At 46.7% G+C, this 11856-nt stretch overlaps 1 protein-coding gene across 1 annotated transcript in view; it reads right to left on the reverse strand.

Annotated features, from left to right (window-relative positions):
- The window catches only part of FAM49A (family with sequence similarity 49 member A), a 109713-nt gene extending 104984 nt beyond the window's left edge, over window positions 1–4729 (reverse strand). Inside the window, exon 1 of the mRNA XM_025354247.1 lies at window positions 4621–4729. The gene's annotated coding sequence lies outside the window, so the exon portion shown is untranslated. The remainder of the gene's footprint in view (window positions 1–4620) is intronic.
- Window positions 4730–11856: the final 7127 nt, after the last annotated feature.

Genomic DNA, 11856 nt, shown 5'->3' on the forward strand with positions numbered 1-11856 from the left:
GAGAAAAATGTATATTAACGTTTACAGTAACTTAAAAAAAAGAAGTTCAAAGTGCTCACAGTAAAAAATATGACGCATCCATTTTAAAGTATTCTCACAGAATATGTTTCTAAAACTCAGGGTGTTTGTTGCCACTTCAAATTTGTTCTCCTTTGAAAAAAAAGTGTTGGTGATTCGTGCATTGTTGTGGTATTGCAGAACATAGCTTATCTAGTGAGAGGTAACTTGAAAATTAACCAGCAATGCTAGGAGCCTGAGAGTGGGCAATTTTCTTTTTTTTTTTTTTTTTCTTTTTGAGACGGAGTCTCGCTCTGTAGCCCAGGCTGGAGTGCAGTGGCCGGATCTCAGCTCACTGCAAGCTGCGCCTCCCGGGTTCACACCATTCTCCGGCCTCAGCCTCCCGAGTAGCTGGGACTTCAGGCGCCCGCCACCTCGCCCGGCTATTTTTTGTATTTCTTAGTAGAGACGGGGTTTCACCGTGTTAGCCAGGATGGTCTCGATCTCCTGACCTCGTGATCCGCCCATCTCGGCCTCCCAAAGTGCTGGGATTACAGGCTTGAGCCACCGCGCCCGGCCTGAGAGTGGGCAATTTTCAACCTTCTCAGATAATGAATGGATCTCCAAAGGCTAGAAATTCATCCAAAGAGCTTTGTACCATGGTTTTAAGGGGACCCAGAGGTCCAGTAACTGAGAACGCTTTTCTAATCAATATAACTAAATAACAGCAAGTCTACTGTGAGGCGGGCACCATGCCAGACCCTTTAAATACGTAAGATCATTTAAATCTTAAAAGGCAAGTATAATTATTGCAGTTTCTCAGATGTAAAAATTGAGATCCAGAGAGGTTAGATGTACCTTCAACCACAGTTAAGACAAAGCAGTAGTGGGGTTTGAACTCATGTCTGACTCCTAAGACCACTTTCTTTCCAATCACCATGATGCCTTGTCAGGTAATTCATGCAGCTCCTGAGACAAGATTTGAACCATGATGAAGTGGGAACCGGAGGCTTCTACGACAGGATGAGTCAAAACTCAGTGAGAAAGGCAGCCCTGGCTCCCTGCCATGCTTCAATCCCCTACCCTGCTCACAAGGGCTGATGTGTGGCTCTCCAACCATCACTCCATTGCTCCTCAAGTGAGCAGTGGAAGGACAAATGTATTTCAGCCCCAAAGCACAAATCACCTGATTTAACCCTCATGGGTGCCCTAGTCAAGTGGCCATCTCTGGGCCCTACATCAGCCTGACTTTCCTTTTATCATATCACCTCTCTAACTGTATTACAAGGATCTTTTTCCATGACTAAATTGTTTTTTGAAAACAGAAATACTGTTCATTTTTCGAATCCCTAGTTCCCAAAACCATATTTGGTACAGAGCAGATACTCAATAAATGTAAGGTACATAAATAAATGAAAGGATTCAACATCAAGGCTGGGGCAAATGGGGCAAAATGCCTCTAGAGGATGCCTCTAACCCTGAGATTTTACAGCTTAATTATGCCTAAATTGGTTTTCAATCTCTGGACAGTGGTCCAGGGCTCTCTTTAAGATTGAGATCTCCCAATAGAACTAGGATATTATGGGTCCTTCAGCCTTTCAAAGTGTTCAAAGCACTCCCTGTAGGCTATTCTATGCCATCCTAAAAGAACAAGAAAATGTGGCCAATAGGATAGATACTGTCAACCCCATTTTAAAGACAGAGAAACTGAGGCTATATGAGAGAACTGACTTTCTCAGGGCCAACATTTGACACTGAAGCTGCTGATTCTCTGGTTTTTTCGTGCTACCATAATACATCCTCAGCTTATTTTTAACAAACCTAGAGCATGGCAATGTGAAGGGAGTGGCAGGGAATGGGAAAGAAGAGAGTGTACTGAAGAAAAAAACACCAGGGAAGGGAAGGAACAGCCTCACTGGAGAGTGTCACTGACAGCTGACGGTGGGTGCCCTTATGGCCTTGGGGAGCTATGAACTCCTTGCCCAGGGCTGGCTTGGAAGGGTCTACTTGACTCTGGATCCCTGACTTATCCAGTTGCATCTAGGCCTGGGAGTAAAGGCAAACTGAATTCTTCTTGGTGCTGAGTAAAAACAGGAAGTCACAAGTGGCTTTGCTCTGCTCTCAGCTGGGGTCCTCAACAGTTCAGGTCAAGGGTACACTTGGGACACTCCAGACAGCTTCCTGGCAGCTCCCTCCACAGTAGTCCAGCAGGGACAGGAAAAGTGGAGACACCTTCCAAAGAGCCTCCTGTAGTGTGGGTTTAGGCAGCTGGACTAACGAAGTCCCTGTGATCCCTCTGGGACAGGACCAGGGAGTCCACCAGAGATGCGTGTATGTCAGCTTCATCACTTTTCCATTCATTCAGCCAAAACTGAGGGCTGACTGTGTGCTCAAATCAATGTCACCTTAGGGAAATAACTCACTTGCTCTGAGCTTAGTTTCCTCATCTGCAAAATGGAAAGAGCCCCTGCCCCACAGGGCTATTGTGAAGGTGAAAGGAAATAACACCAGTGAGGTCCTTCGCCACATTTGGTATCTATTTTTAGCACCAAGGCAGTATGCGCCCACTATGTGCCCAAACCCCTGATGCTGCTGCTGCCTCCTTCCCAGAATCAGAGCCCAGAGGCAGGAGGGAATGTGGGCAGGTCTGTTTCCACCTCGCTTTCCCACTCTCCCTTCACAGGAACCCAGGGCCAGCAGGAGGTGAAGTTCTGCCAGCCCCCAGCCTGGGCCCAGCGCCCATGTTTATGACTGTTTATTTCAGAGCAAGTAGAAAGGAGAAATTAGAGCCATGAAAGACAGGACAACGGACCAATAAAAACCAGCTCCCAGAAGAGTCAGAAGGAGGAAGACAGGCAAAATTGTCACCATAGCAACACAAGACAGTCAGAAGCACGCAGGGAAAACAGCCCCTGCTCTGCCTCCTGTCTCCACTGCAAAGCAAGCCCTCGAACCCCAACCGGAGATCAGTGAAAGCCGACAAGGATCCACCCAAAGAACCCTGGTACCCAAGACCAGACCTGGCTAGCAGCCACTCTAACCCTACTGCCCCAGGACAAGTCCCAGCCTTCCAGGGTCCCAGATCAGCATTCTGTGCCCTGGGGACTCGACACTGTGCAGATGGCCAAGGTCCCATCCAGAGGAGATAGTGACTGGTGACAGAGAGGAAAGTTTCTAACAGGGAGAAAAGGAGGGTCACAGAGCTTCAGGGCAGATCAGGGCCCTAACCTCCAGCCCCATGACCCTGTCTTGGGTTCCCTGGGGAGCAGGCTGGTAAACAAGGGTGTGGGAGAGGATATCAGGCCCTGTACCTAGAAAGATTGCTCCATCAGTTCTGGACCTGGCACCCCCAAAACAGTGGCTGGGGGAATTCTGGGGATGGGTGGGGAAATAGCTTTGGAGGCCTTAAATGACAAAGATCTTGGCCCTGGTCTCTGAGGACATTGGCTAGAGAGTAGGAGTAGCTTGGAGGAGGACCCACGGACGGGCTGGTACATTTTGACAGAGAATGTCTCCTGGCAGACAAGACAGGTGTCTCCACCAAAAAGCATGGCTGGCCTGGGACCAGCATTTTGGGAAGTGGGTCAAATTGTTCCCAAAGCTCAGTATTGGAAAAGCGCCTTTTGCCAAACTGGGGTTCTGGGTTCTGGGGGAGGAGAGAGGGTGACGGCAAGGAGTGCTGGGTCCTAGGCACAGCAGCATTCTGGCTGGCTAAGAACGTCTGTGGCAGGTGGCAGCAAAAGGATCCAGGTGTGTAGGGGCTGGGGAGGGGGTCGGTCATCCTCCCTTTGGGGCTGTAGAGTACACAGCGGCCCGGGGCCTCAGCTGGTGGGAAGGGGAGGGTTAGGGGTCCCCTGCAAGAATGGAGCTTACTCTCCACCTGGGGTGGGGAGTAAGTGAGTGAGGGACGAGGGAGGGTGGTCTGGGAAAGGAACACAATCAGGAACACTCAGAAAGAGGGCAACGGGGCACAAAGCCGGACCTCTGGCCGGCGACCGCTGGAGAAGGGCTCCTGGACGGTATCCTCTGCTCTCCCTCCCTCCCGAAGGCTGCAGGGGCGTCCGGGAGGAGGATAGCCGGGAGGCGCCCGCCCCGCCCCGCGGTGCCCCGCAGTGCCCTGCGCAGGCTGAGCCCCGCGCCCGCAGACCCCCGCTCGCGCCCCTGCCGCGCCCCCAGCCGCGCCGCGCTCACCGAGTCGCCGCCGCCCTGCTCGGCCGCCCGCTCCGCCGCCGCCGTGGACGCCTCTCCCGCGGCCGCCGCAGCCTGCGAGACGGCCCCGGAGCCCCCCCCCCCCCCCCCCCCCCCCCCCCCCCCCCCCGCCCGCGGCAGCCGCCCCCCCCCGGCCCCGGGGGATCCCCACCCGCGCTGTCACCGACCGCGTCCTCACCCTCGCCTGGACAACCCCATCTCCTTGCCCGGCTCTGCCCTCTGCTCCTAGGAGCTGGTGCGGACCCGCCCCAGCAGGGTCGCTTCTGCCCCTTCTCAGCCTTGGCCTCTTGGCCTTGCCTTCCCAGAGGAAGCCTGAACCAGACCTTTCTGTTTCTGCACACCGAATTCCTCCACACCCAGGGTTGCCCTCCAAGAAAAAGGAGAAATCCCCGCAATCTCTAGACGCATATTCACCTTCAAATTAATGCCCAGCCAAATCGTCCGAGTCCCTAGGCACACTCCCAAATTACTTGAGATTCTGAACCCAGCCTCGCTCCCAGTCCCTTTCTGCCCATCCTATTAACAGATATCCAGCCTTGGGGCCCGCAGTTATCTGATGGGACCACCGTAAAGTCTTCCCAAAGGCTCAATCAAAAAAAATGTAATTAACCTTAAAGAGTAAGTCTGCAAAAACACTTAACAAAATTCTATGATGCAAAAAGAAAGTAGTGGGTTACAGCATCATTGACGTGATCATTGTTCTAAAACATCTGCCATGGAGGCTTTTTGCATTAGAGAGAGGGAGATTCAGGAAACCAGAGAGGACTCAGCAGTGCCAAACAGGTTGTGAGTCAGAGCTCCTGTTGAGGGGAGGGAGAGCTCCTGGGGACCCCGGCTTCGGCTGCTTCCTTTCCCAGTCCATCAGCCAGAACATCATGAAACACGTGTTAAATCCCCATAGTGTGCCAAAGTATGTGCCCGAAGCTGCATGGGTTGGGGCCCTGTGTGGGTTGGGATCACAGGAGGTGGGAAGCATCAGGAGAACCTGGTCAGGCCCCTCTCCTTTCTGAGATCCAGGGTGTTTCCCCTGGGAGGACTTGCTGCCCAAGCTTCCTTTGCGCTCTGAAAGGCTCTCCTGAACTGCCCACAGAGGCTCTTGGTCTGTTTTTTGGCAAAAATTCAGAGGGCAGGAAGGCACTGTCTAGTGAGAGTGAAATGGTTTCTCACTTGGAAGGGATCCTTAGGACCAGAAGAAACACTTTCCCATTATCTTTTTGAGTTTTCCCCATGCCCTAGACCAGCCCCTGTTGTCAATTCCTGCAAAGGTGTTTTTTTGTTTTTGTGTTTTGAGAAGTCTCACTCTGTCGCCCAGGCTGGAGTGCAGTGACGTGATCTCAGCTTACTGCAACCTCCATCCCCCAGGATTCAAGCAATTCTCCTGCCTCAGCCTCCTAAGTAGCTGGGATTACAGGCACCTGCCACTGCACCTGGCTAATTTTTGTATTTTGTATTTTTAGTAGAGATGGGGTTTCACCATCTTGGTCAGGCTGGTCTTGAACTCGACCTCGTGATCCACCCGCCTTGGCCTCCCAAAGTCCTGGGATTACAGGCGTGAGCCACCGTGTCTGGCTGGCAAAGGCGTTTTATCTGTGAGTAGCTCTATGAGAAAAGCCTTCTTGCCATGAGGTAAACCATGTCTGCTGCTGCTGCTGCTGCTACTACTACTACTACTACTACTACTACTACTACTATTACTACACACACACACACACCCCCCTAATATTTTCTGGCTTAATCTGTCCACCTTGAGCTTGGCCAGGTTTTGAGAAGAGCGAGGACTAATCAGCCACAAACACCGTTCATCCCCATAAAACACTATCATTTCAGACCATGAGAGGACTTTTCACTTTACACCCATCTGTCTGTAATAATACAGCTTAAGTTTGTGAGTAGACAATTTGATGTGTGAGATTTCACTTCCACACACTTAGAGATGGCTTCTGTTTCAATAATTGAGGGATACCTTCATGGTATTGCCCAGCCTATTATGAAATAATAGGGTTTTCTAATGATCAGTGTGGAATTTAATAATTGAATGTTTCCTAAGACACAATTACCAGATGAAAGTCTTTTAACTTTATCAGTAATACTAATAACAAGTTTAAAGGTTATTATAATAAAGATTATAGTGAAATTAAACTGCCATTTAGGAGGCAGGTAAGTTGAGATTGAATTTTAGATGGTTGTCACTCACAATATGTTTGCTAAAACGAACCTTAATATCTTAATTAAATTAAATGTAAACTGAGCTGTTCTAGTTTCAAGGACATGTTTTTCATGTATTTATTTTTAAAAAGAGAGTGATGAAGCATGGACAAAGTGCCAGGCACTGTGCTAAGTTATGAAATAAGGACAGAGTTCCCTGGTCTTGAGGAGGACACAGGCAGGTTGCCTGTGGAAAAAGGCTAACATAGAGATATTTGCCGTGCGGACCCAGGAAAAGAAAGGATTCTTTGTGATTGGAGGAAACTGAGACCAGATTCTTGAAAAGGGCAGTTTTAAGCTAAAATCTGAGGTGGGAAGTTAGACTTCAATAGGCAGGAAATGGGGACAAAGACTCTCAAGTAGAGAGACAAAGTGGAGGCCTGTGTGAAAAGTGGTCTGGGGTGGCCAACATACCAGGCAGATCCCGCAACATGGGGGAGTGGAGAGTTAAGGACATCAGCCTGAGAATCTGCAGGCTGATTCTGGGAGCACCTGGGGACTGAGTGGCCTTAACCAGAGCCCCAAATAAGGAGACTGATGATAGGTTAAGGTCCTTAGCAACAATGAATGAAGAAGGAAGAGGAGGCAGCCGTGAAAATGGTAAACCCCACACGGCTGATTCTATCCAGGGCGCCTCTCCACCCACTGAGACCTATCTAAGGGGATATGAAACATTCCCTCTAAATCCCTCAACAACTTAGATTTCCCTTTACCACCTGACTCCCTTGTCTCTTGAAAGGATCCTTTCTGCTTCTGGACTTTTGCTGACATACCTACCTCTGCCATCTCAGCTGCCAAAAATTATTTCTTCCCATGCTAGTGATGCACCTTGGGGACAGTGTGATACTTTGGGCAAAAACTTCTGTCCTCTGAATATTTCTATAAAACTGACAGTCTGAACCACTTACTCCTCTGACACATCATGTGTGACAGCTCTTTCTCAGGAGTGGCATGCAGGACTTTTCACATACACAACTTTCTCAAGGACAGGGAATTTTTTTTTTTTTTTTCCTGAGACACAGATGAAATCGTAGATTTGAAGTCAAAGCCGAACATAAATCCTAATTCTGCCATTCACTGGATACTTTATCATTTGGTGCTTTTGTTTCCTCTTCCATAAAATTGGAGTAATAAAATCTACCTGTGAAGGTTGATGTGAAGGCTATTATAAACCGCTTTGTAGCTGTGAAAGAAAAAATACGTGAAGTGGTGTGTGTGTGTGTGTGTGTGTGTGTGTGTGTGTGTAGCCTTGTGGTGCCTTGAATTGGACTGAGCATGTAGGAAGTGCTCATTACAAACTGTGAAAGTGCTTATTAACCCACTAGCCAGTGCGTTAATAAGCACAGGAAAGAACCCACTGGCTAGTGGGTTAATTCATAGATAAGGATGTGGCAGGGAGACGGAGGGAACCTGTGTCATGAGGCCCTGTGGCACTCTCTGCTTACTACTCTGAGAGGAATGAATCTTTATTTTTGCCCTCTAAGCCCACTAACCTCCAGCAGAAATTATATAATGTTTTCCCCCTGGCATTACTATAATGGCTTACAAAGGTGGTGGGTTTTCTTGCCAATTGCTGGCCGAGGTCCCTTTATGTAACTAGGGGTTTCTACGGAAACATGGACTAGGCTTCAGAGGGAGCATAATAGACTTGATTATGAACATTGAGCCAATTTTCACAGCTGACATGCTGCACACTTCCTTACTGCAAAAATCACAGCCCAAACTGTGTAGAGAAACTTTGTAATGGCTGGAAATCCTTGCCTGTGGCTGAGTTGGAGCACACGACCTAAGAGCTCTGACTTTACTTGCTTTTTAATCACTGAACGTGTCAAGCTCTTTCAGACCTTCCTTCCTTCACACATAATTCGCCACTGTCTTGAATGACCTTTCAACCTGGTCCATTCTTTAAGTTTCTACTCATTATTTTGAAACCTGATTCAAAAGCAACCCCTCTATAATGACTCCTTCAACTCTCCAAGACCAAGTCAACTGTTCTTTCTTGTGTGCTTCCATAGAATAGCACTCACACCTCTACAGGAGCACTCACCAAGCTATGATGATTGGATAAATTTATCAACAGTCGATTCATTTTACGTGCAGTAGCTATATTCTATAAAATCATCTTAAACACTGAATAAATGCTGAGTGATAGCTTCCAGGGGAAATGTAGGGTTAAGTTCCTGCAAGCTTTGGTCACATAATTGTCAACTAATCAACACATAACCTTGCTTTATGTGTGTTTATGTTTAAACACACTTTATTTAGGCTGGGGGTGGTGGCTTACATCTGTAATCCCAGCACGTTGAGGTGGGCGGATCACGAGGTCAGGAGATCGAGACCATCCTGGCTAACATGGTGAAACCCCATCTCTACTAAAAATATAAAAAATTAGCTGGGTGTCATGGCAGGCACCTGTAGTCCCAGCTACTCGGGAGGCTGAGGCAGGAGAATGACGTGAACTTGGGAGGCGGAGCTGGCAGTGAGCTGAGATTGCACCACTGCACTCCAGCCTGCGTGACAGAGCTAGACTCCGTCTCAAAAAAACAAAACAAAACAAAACAAAAATAAAGATACTTTATTTAATATACAATATTGATTCATTAATATTGAACTCATGGTCAACAGCACTATAACTCATGCCTGAACGAAGTTTATTTAACACATATATTTTCTCTGCAAGGAACCTCACAGTCTTCTTGTGCTTAGAAACAGTAGATGACACTTCAGCACTGTGCTCAGAGGTCTTTTCTTTGAGATGGAGTCTCACTCTGCTGCCAGGCTGGAGTGCAGTGGTGTAATCTCGGCTCACTGCAACCTCTGCCTCTCAGGTTCAAGCGATTCTACTGCCTCAGTCTCCCGAGTAGCTGGGACTACAGGCGCGTACCACCACGCCCAGCTAACTGTTTTCTATTTTTGGTAGAGATTGGGTTTCATCAGGTTGGCCAGGATGCTCTCGATCTCTTGACCTTGTAATCTGCCTGCCTCGGCCTCCCAAAGTTCTGGAATTACAGGCGTGCACCACTGCGCGGGGCCCTCAGAGGTCATTTTAAACAGTGAAATCACTGTCAACAAGTACAAAAATGTGAAAGAAGTGTAGCACTAAATAGATCACAAAAAGCACACTGTATGAAAGCTGAAACAAGAAGGCAGAATACGGTCTTGTTGGACCTCAGCTCAGAACATGCATGTCTGGGTGCCTCAAGTGTTTCATGCTTGGTGCATGTCTATATATAGATCACAAAAGCAATGAGAGTATTGATTTGTGGTTACGAATACATTTTCACAAGTAGGCAATATCACAAATATAGAATCTCCTGAGTGAACAGCAACTCTATGTGCCTCCCGAATAGACTATGAGCTCTTTGAGGCCAGGATTTATGCTTTATTATTGGTCTTTGTGTCTCCTCAACACCTGGAAGAGCACCTGATATGTTAAAAAAATTAATATTTAACAAATGCAATTGACTGAATGAATCATTTCATCTGGCCTTGCATTTCTTTAGGTTTTTACCAACAATTTATAAACTTATATTAATAAAGCAGAAAGAATGTTGCGGGTTCTTTTCCCATATGAATATCAAAGACCTGACTTCGTTCCTGCCAGTTGTTTGACAAAAGCCCACAATTCTGGATGTAAAGAGCATTCTATTTAGAGTAGATTTCTCATATGTAACAAATCTGGATAATACGTATGTTGACTTCCAAGGTGGGGAAGAGTATAAACAGCACCATCCACCTTTCTCCCCCAAAAAGAGAAGTGGGGGATGAATTCTCAGGATCTGGAAAAATAGAGTCAAATGATAGCCAACAATGAAGAAAAATTACATAGCCCAGGAACTTTAAGGGTCGCTGGTGACACAGTGATAATAGGGAAGGAAAGTGGAGGCAGGGAAGTTAGAGGAACCATGTAGGAACTTTGCACTGTGGTCCAGATATAAATCTGGGCCCCTCCTCACACCTAACAGCAGTATGACTTTGAGCAGGTTATTTAATTGCCCTCAGTCTTGTTTCTCACATTCATAAATAAAATGTAACAGGACTTGCCACAAGGAGTTGTTTATGCAGCTAATGTTTATTGAGGGCCTACTGTGTGCTAGACAGAAATGTTAATAAGATCATGAATGTGCAGACAATTAATGAGTAGCTAGCCCAGTGCCTGATGTAACCCAGTGTATTAGTTTGTTTTCACATTGCTACAAACAAATACCTGAGACTGCGTAATTTATAAAGAAAAGAGATTTAACCGGCTCACAGTTCTGCAGGCTGTACAGGAAGCATGATGTTGGCCATCCGCCCAGCTTCTGCGGAGGCCTCAGCAAACTTACAACCATGGCTGAAGGTGAAGGGGAGGCAGTCATGTCTTACATGGCCAGAGAAAAAGTAAGAGAGAAAGCGAAGGAGGTATTACTCACTTTTAAAACATCCAGATCTCCTGAGAAGTTATGCACTTACTATCATGGGAATAGCACAGAGGGAATGGTGCTAAACCATTCATAGAGCCCTGCCCTCATGAACTAATCACCTCTCACCAGGCCTCACCTCCAACACTGGAGATTACAATTCGACATGAGATTTGGTGGAGACACAGATTCAAATCACATCACCCAGCTACCAAGTTTAAAAAGTGATTATAGTTATTTTCACCCGCAAACTTTTTTAAAAACAATTTATTTCTGTCTCTTTTTTCTGTCTCTCTGATTTGCAAACTCTCAACATGTTTCTTCCAAGTCCAAATCTTCTGATACTTTTTTATAGGTCAGTTGACCTCATTCTTTGGCTGGCCAGGTAAACCCAGAAATTGCTGATTGCATCTATTGTTGGCACCTTTGACAAAATGAGTCTGCCCCTTTAGGGGACTCAAACTCACCACCTTCAAAGCTCATAGTCTCCAAAATCACTACCAACGAAGTAATGACACCTATATGGTAGCCTTTGAGCAGAGGCTTAGAGCATTTAACAAGCATATCCTAGTCATCCATTCAGCTACACAAACAGGTAAGTAGGGGTCACTTATGACTATACCCATTTATAGCCTGGAAATTAAGGCTTGATGTAACTTGTTCAAGTCATCAACTGAGTTACAGCCACAGCCCAGAAATTAAAACATGAGTGTCATGACTCATAGTTTAGGGCCAACTCTTGAATTATTTGGACGACCAAATCTTCTTCTTTTTCTTTGCAAATACTTTCTTTGCTTTTCAGAAAATACATTAGTGAGCAAGTGGGCAGGTTTGATTCAGACATAGGCCGGGATTCTCTCTTACTATCCACTGTGTCTCTATTTCTCTTTCTGTCTTATTTGAAAAGTTTCAACAAATGACTTCTGTTTCAAGTCCAGATCCAGTGATACTTTTTCAGAGGTCAGTTGATCCTAATCTTTGGCAGCTGAAAAATACAATTTCAGTACTAACACAGTGTTAAAATTATCATCAAACAGAATGGTTG

The sequence above is a fragment of the Theropithecus gelada genome, chromosome 13 (assembly GCF_003255815.1).
Source record: "Theropithecus gelada isolate Dixy chromosome 13, Tgel_1.0, whole genome shotgun sequence".
Lineage (NCBI taxonomy): Eukaryota > Metazoa > Chordata > Mammalia > Primates > Cercopithecidae > Theropithecus > Theropithecus gelada.